This window comes from Nannospalax galili, unplaced genomic scaffold, assembly GCF_000622305.1.
Source record: "Nannospalax galili isolate Female #2095 unplaced genomic scaffold, S.galili_v1.0 scaffold603, whole genome shotgun sequence".
Lineage (NCBI taxonomy): Eukaryota > Metazoa > Chordata > Mammalia > Rodentia > Spalacidae > Nannospalax > Nannospalax galili.
In genome coordinates this window covers 267,265-274,885 of record NW_008351177.1, presented here as the reverse complement: position 1 = coordinate 274,885, position 7,621 = coordinate 267,265, and the positions used below count along the sequence as shown (strand labels likewise).

The following is a 7,621-nucleotide window of genomic DNA, read 5'->3' as shown; positions in this document are numbered from 1 at the left end:
GGTTTGTCTAAGCTTCCAGTTCTCTCTTTTGATTTTATATTGGAGTGGCCAGATTGCTTTTGTCTTCAGGAGTTCCCACAGAGGCCCAAGTCAGATGAGGGTCAGATGTTTTCAGGCTTTCTCCTAAGGTCTGGATCCCTCCAGGAATAATTTTGGTCTCAGGAATTTGGGGGTTGGGCTGGCCTGGGAGCAGGGCCCAGGAAAGTTGCTGGTGTTAGTGCCACCCAGAGATGTAAAGGGAGATGGGGACCAGAAGAGGCCCGAAGAGCTCCTGGGGACTGTGATGAGGAGCTGGGTTGGTCAAGGCTTGGAGGGCGTGATGGACTTACCCCAGAGAGAGGCCTGCAGGTAGAAAAGAGGCCTGTGGCAGGTCCTGCAGGCCCAGGGAAGCAGAGGGAGGTGAGGGCAGGGTCAGGCTCAGAAGCAGTGCTCCTGGGGCCCAGAGAAGGTACTATGTTGGTCTTGATGAAAAGGATCAGGAAGCAGTATTGGTTCCCCAGGTGTCTGGGTCCCCAAGACCAGGAATGGGACAGGACCCAAACTAGGAGAGACCGGAGGGGGAGATGGGAGGGTGAATGAGGCTAGGGGAGTCAAGGAGCCTATTTATTTATTTTTATATGTACAACTTTTTTCCTTTTTATTCAACTTTTGGGAATTTAATACAATTTATTTTTTTATGTTTAGATCCCCTCCCTTATCTTCACCTCCCATACTGCCCCCTATCCACTGGCCAGTTTCAATTTTATGTAAATAAAAATTTTATATAAATAACATTGAAATTTATATACAATAAGGCCTATAGAGTCAAATTTTGTCCCCAAATGTCCTTTGGTATGGAACCATCCACTAGAGCCTGTTAACCTACCAAGAGACACACCCTTGAAAGAGACTGACTCTCCCCCTCCCTCCCAGCAGTCACTGGTTTTCAGTATTTCCTCAGGTGGAGTTGAGGTTTATTACCCACTTCCCCACAGTTAAGCTGGGATTTTGTGTGGCTTAAGCTTACATGGGACTTTTGCATGCTATCATCATTGCCATGATCTCATATGAGTAACTTCCTAGCTATCTGGAAAATTGCTTCCTTTTGGTCATCCACCACCTCTGGCTCTAACAATCTTTACACCACCTCTTATATGAAGAGCCTTGAGCCTTGGGAGGCAGAGGATTGATATAGTGTGTTATAGTGTCCAATTCAGGGATAAGCAGTATGCAGCCTTTTGTTCTCTGTGCATTAACCAGTTGTGGATTTCTGTGTTAATCACAATTTGCTGCATAAGGAAGCTTTTCTGGTGAGAGTTGAGAGATGCATTAATCTATGGGTATAATAAGTCATTAGAAGTGCTTTAATACTATATCTATTTATCAGAATAATAATGTTAGACTATCTTCTATGGCCTGTGGTCTGTCTAGTCACATACTCCTAGGCCTGATATCAATGTTGGGTATGGTCTCCATCTTATGAAGCAGACCTTAAATCCAATTAGAAAGCAATTAAGCTACTCCCATGTTATCTGTACCACTATTGTACCAGAGGCTATATCTTGCCAGGCCACTTATTGAAGTACTCAAGATTCACAGATGGGTAAAGCTAATGATTATATTTTCTTCCAGTAGCATGCACCTTCCAGTACCATGAAAGCTAACCAGTAGAGATGAAGTTTTGAAATTTTTTTGTTGGGGCCAGTGAGGTAGCTCAATGTGTAAGGGCATTTGCTACCGAGCCTAATAACTTGATCCTAGGGACCCACATAGTGGAAGGAGAATATCATCTCCTGCAGATTTTTCTTTAACCTTTATTTGTACACACACACACACACACACACACACACACACACAATAAATGAAGGTATTAAGAAGGTCTCTGTTGTTGAGCTTTTAACCTTCAGAAGAGGCAATGTGAATCTGTGTTTGTTACAGAAAGCTAACCTCATTCCCTGCCATAAATCTCCCTTGTTTTCATGGCCAGCTTTCTTTTTCAACCTGGTATTCTGATTGGTATCTCCAACATGAACTCAGTTGCCACATTACTGTGATTTGAATAAATATATTCTTTCAAAATTCCTATATTAAAACCTAGTCTCTGGGACATGTGTGGGGAGGAAGGCTCTAGGGAGATGTTTACATGACTATAGGAGAGCCATTATGAATAGAGTTAGTGTCCTTATAAAGAGGCCTCAAGATCTCTGGTCACATCTACCAGAAATGAAAGTAAGATCATGTGTCAGTTGTAATGTCATCTCTGAAGCAGAGAGTAAGTCCTCACCAGACATCAATTTGCAGCTCCTGCCTTGAACTTGGAGTTCCAGCCTCCAGAACCATAAGAAATAAATCTATGTTGTTTATAAATAATGCAGCTTTTCTAGTTTGCTTTCTCTTGCAATGATAAAGAGAATGACCAAAAAATAACTTGGGGAGGAAAGGGTTCATTTCATCTTTAGTTGACTTCACAGTCCAACATCAAAGGAAGGTAAGGCAGGCACTCAAGGCGGCAATCTGGAACAGAAATGGAAACAGTCCCAACAGAAGAATGCTGCTTACTGACTTGCTTCCCCAGGCTTACTCAGCTACCTTTCTTACATGACCCAGGCCTATATACCTAAGGATAGCACCACCCCATTAGGCCTTCACACATCAACAAGCAGTTAAGAAAATGCCTCACAACCACTGCCACAGGCCAGTTTAATTTGGAAAATTGTTTAGTTGAGGTTCCCTCTTCCCAGGTGTGTCAAGTTGATAAGAGCTAACCAAGGGCACCACAACGCACAACAGCACAAATGGACTAAGACACATTTTCTGCAAATCCAATCCGTGAGAGTTTTCTTTGAAATCCCAAATAACTAATCCAGACCTCTCCCGTGTCGCTTCTACTCTGTTTGAAATCTGTAACTCCATCTTTGCACTCACTAGGCTGTGAGATCTTCAAAGGGAAGAGTCATGCTTCCTGTTCTTTACCTTTCCAGTCCCCTCTACTGTCTTTGGAATATTTTAGACATTTGAAAAATGTCTTTAGAGTGAAGCACAGAAAAAAAATGAAAGTATTTCTGCCTGGATTTCTTAATGCTTCAACTCTTCCCCAATTGACCTCTGGCTGGTTTTCCTCAAGGTATTCAAGAAGTTTAGGAATTTTTATCAAGAACTTTTTTACACTTTTTATTAACCATATTTCTAGAAATTTCCATATTTCTTGTTAAATGCTATCATCTTTCTACTTGTTGAGATGATACTACCTATTTCCAGGCCTTCAATTTCCAGATATTTCTAACATCACCTAAACCTATTTACAATATGTAGCAATTTTCTAGGGAAGCCTCTCAATCGCTTTCCCTTTCTTGAATTCTCTTAAACATCCCTTTATGTTGTAATTTCTTATTTCTCGTCCCTCTCCCCACCCCATTACTGTCACCAAGAGAAGGCTTATAAGATGTTTTTCTTGCCCTGAATTTATTGATCTATGATTTTAGTACAGTCTTCTGTTTTAAACTCTAGAGACTCTCTCCATGTCCCTTTCTATAGACAATTCACTCAGTCCTGAGCACAGCACTTTGTACCTCATAGACTTTTAAGATCAAGAACTTGTGTGATTGAATCCTCAAATTCTACTCGACTCTTGACCTATTTCCCCAGCTTCATAAAAATCTTCTAAAATAAAGTCTCCACTCCTCTCTCTGTCTCTTATTTTCCAGTGCTATAATTTGTAATTCTGAACCAGCCTACTTAAACTCCAGCCTGAATTGGGGCCATGCATCCTTTCACATAATTTTGACTGGTCTATAATAAATCATCATAATAAAGTTGTTAAATTCCATTTATTCCTAATACCATTAATCTTCATATCGGATAATTTGTGGTCTGCCACGATTAGCAGTGCACATAATTAGCACATTCTAGAGATCTGGATCACAGCCTTGGATAGAGCCCAGTTAGCTCTTCTTATCTCATTATCATTAATCCCAAAAGAAGAACAAGGCTGGCCGGCTTGCTGTCCTCTCTTTAGGACTCTTTTCTTGAGCTCCATTCATGGTTGGAAATATCTCTCCTAAGATGCTTTCTAGTTTTACCTAATGTTCCACTGTCAGGCGTTAAGTCAGTTTAAGTAAAATGATACTTGAGATAATTAAAAATACACAAAGCAGTCCACTAAAGGTTTTGAATATACTTATTACATATAATAACCTTGGTGACTTATTATGCCTGGATGGCAAACTCTGATAGCTAATAGCATGACATTCATTTCATCTCGCTGGTCAAAGAGAAAACAGACTTCATAGGCACGTCCTGAGAAGTTACACATGCTTAGAAATGCCTATACTTGGTAGAATACTCTGTTATTGAAGCATGGAAACTTCATAGCTTATAACAAGGGACCCCACAGTTTCATTTTGGACTTGTCCCACAGATGATGATGTTGTTGTTTGCCAAAGAAAACTGCAAGGTGAGCCCAGACCCCAGGATAGGGAAAATAGGAAGCAGACTCCACCCCCTGATGCATGGGATAACATTAATGTTCAGGGAAAGAAGGGAAAGACAGGAGCCACCTTTGGAGAGTATTTACCATAGCCCTGCTTCACTAATAAGGAAACTGAGATGAAAAAAGAGGTGGCACAGGGCCCTAAATCACATCACTGGCCATGACTATAGCATGTGCCTCTACACACAAAGGACTCTGCCTAGCTCAAAGTACACAGGGATAGAAAGGTGACATTGAGGTAAAGGTTAATTTGAGCAAAATAGACTTCCTTTTGATGTATTAGCATCCAGTGTAGTGCCTTGGACTGGAGTCTCCTTGCCAAATCTTTTTATTCTTCCATTAATGCCTAAAACCAAGCATCGGTCTTTTGTCCCATCTTGGCCAGTTCATGGCCTTTTACCATCCCACTAAGGAACAATAACATGAAAGAGAGGAAACGGTGAGCTCCAGAACCTGCAAGGGAAATTCTAAGACAAATGTGGATAGGAGAAACAGGGGACTCAAAGCACAAGACCCTCTAACAGGAGACGGAATGTGAGAACAATGCAGGAAGGAAGGAATTGTTGAACCAGTGCTGTGCCTCAAGTTCAGGGCCTTAGAAATGCAGCAGTTAAGAGGCTTATTGTGGGTAACCTAATGGTCTGATCATTGGAAGACAGGCACTGGGAGACTATAAACTGCCATTGTGACAGGTGACTATGTGATGCAAGTGGGTTTCTTAACTCTATATGGTACTGTTTTCAACATCAGCTATGGTATTAGAAGTTCCGGCTCTTAAAACAGCTGTATCTTGGGGCTGGAGAGATGGTTCAGCAGTGAAGAACAGTTACTGCTGTTCCAGAGAACCCAGATTCAGTTCCAGCATCCACATGGAGACTAACAATCAACTGTAACTCCAGTTCCAGGGAATCCAGCACCCTCTTCAGGCCTCTGTAGGCATTGCACACACCGTGCACTTGCACACATGCAGACAAGAGGAGACAGAAGGTGAGAACAACGTGGGAAGGAATGAATAACACACATACACAAACTAATATACATAAAAACAAATATACCAGAAAAAGAGAGGGAGAGATACAGAGAGGGTTCAAGCCTAGTCTCAACTACATAGCAAGTTCAAGGTCAGCCTGGGCTACATGAGACCCTGAGTTTAAAAAAAGGGGGGAGGGTGCTGGAGAGTTGTTTCAGTGGTTAAGAGCATTGGCTGCTATTGCAGAGGCCATGGGTTTGATTCCCAGCACCCATATGGTGGCTAACAACTGCCTGTAACTCCAGTACCAGGGGATCCAATGCCCTTTTCTGGCTTCTATAGACATTGCCCGTGCATGCACACGGTGCACATACATTCATGCAAGCAAAACAATCACACATATAAAATTAATTAATTAAAATTTTATCTTCTTTAACAATATTCCATTGCTTGACATTTATGCTTTCAATCAACTATCAAGAACAAAGTAGCATTTTCCAATCTGTCAATGTATCATTTAATATCTGATCAAAAAATTCAGCTGTTACTCTTCAAAATTACCTTGAAAGTGTTTTTATTCACGTGTATGGTGTACATGTATATGTATGCATGTTTGCCTGTGTGGGGGCAAGTATGTGTGGCTGTGTGCATGTGCGTGTGTGTGCGTGCGTGCGCGCGCGTGTGTGTGTGTGTGTGTGTGTGTGTGTGTGTGTGTGTGTGTGTAGGCCTGAAGTTGATGTCAGGAACCTTCCTCCATCATTCTTCCACCTTATTCATTGATATGGGGACTCTAAATCAAACAGAGCTGGCCCATATTACTTGCCTAGCTGGCCAGCTTGCTCTGGGGAATCCATTACCTCTGCCTTCTGAGACTGGAATCACAGGTGGGCCACTGCCGCATTCACCCAGCATTTACATGGGTTCTGGGAATACGAACTCTGGTCCTCACACTTTAAATCACTGAGCCATCTCCCTTGACCATAGTAGTATTCTTTACAAGATTCTATGTTAGATATAGTTAACAGGCATAGTGAACTCTCAATCCATTTTCTCTCTAAAATCCAATTTCTCTCTCTCTCTCACTGGCATTATTTTGTGCTTTCTGCATGTCAGGTATTATAAGTTTCAGAAATACACTCCTATTTATTCCACACATATCATTCACAGCTGTGGCATTTCAATACAGTGGGTAATTGTTGTTAAATAACTTGCTGAAGTCCTCAGAATTAGGAATTAGGACAATGATAATTATTAAATGATAATCGACTAACCCTGTATATTGTTTCAGTTTTTTTGTTTGTTGCTTTTATTGCTAGAAATCAAACTAACCCTGAAATCGTGTGCCTTAACACAATGATCATTCATTTATTCAAAACATGACAAGTTAACTATTTGAGCCTACCTCAGCTGGGCCACCCCCGCCCCAACTGTTGTTGCTTCTGATTGCAGCTATCTGGTGTTCCCCTGGATTAGGTGCTGTTTCAACTCACCTGCCTGCAGGCTGTGGCTGGCTTGTTCTGCGCTTCTTTCTGTACGCACTGTTTATCCTCAACAAGATCAGCGAGAACTTCTTCATACAGAATTTGGGTTCTCAAAGGTAAAGACCAGATGAACCAAGGTTTTGTGGGCTTATCCTTTTAAACCATAACTAACTTTATGTTTCATTGGTCCAAACAAATTACAAGTCCAGCCCAGAACCTACAAATGGGAGGTATATTCAAGCTCTGCAGGGGATGAACAGCATGACATTTGCAGTCATTTTGGGTTTCTCACAATTTGCAAACTTGTTAGCAAAAGAAAATTGATGCCAAGCAGTTCCCCCAGGGCAACTTGAGCTTCCTGGTCAGTTATGGGCCAATGCTTTTATGCACCGGCGTGCACAGTTGAAAAGCAGGGAATAGGTTGAATTTCTGATTCTGTTTGCTCACTTGGCTGAAAGCCATTCAGAATCCTGTAAACTGCACAGCACATTCAATAGTCCTAAGTCCATTGGCTTTGGCTTTTGTTGGTTGATTGATTGGTTGGTTTGGAAAATATTTCCAATATTTTATTTCAAAGTAAATAATTTGTGCTGATTACGCAGGAAAATATCTGGCAGATCCAGGCGTAATGGGTTATGTGCTTCCTTTTCTATGTTCCTGTCAGTGAGAAGGTTTTCATGGTGAGTGAGCAGTGGGTAGATC

At 41.6% G+C, this 7,621-nt stretch overlaps 1 long non-coding RNA gene across 1 annotated transcript in view; it reads right to left on the bottom strand.

Annotated features, from left to right (window-relative positions):
* Positions 1 to 7,267, bottom strand: part of LOC115066799 — a 19,775-nt gene extending 12,508 nt beyond the window's left edge. Inside the window, exon 1 of the long non-coding RNA XR_003846243.1 lies at positions 6,929 to 7,267. This is a non-coding gene — a long non-coding RNA (uncharacterized LOC115066799). The remainder of the gene's footprint in view (positions 1 to 6,928) is intronic.
* Positions 7,268 to 7,621: the final 354 nt, after the last annotated feature.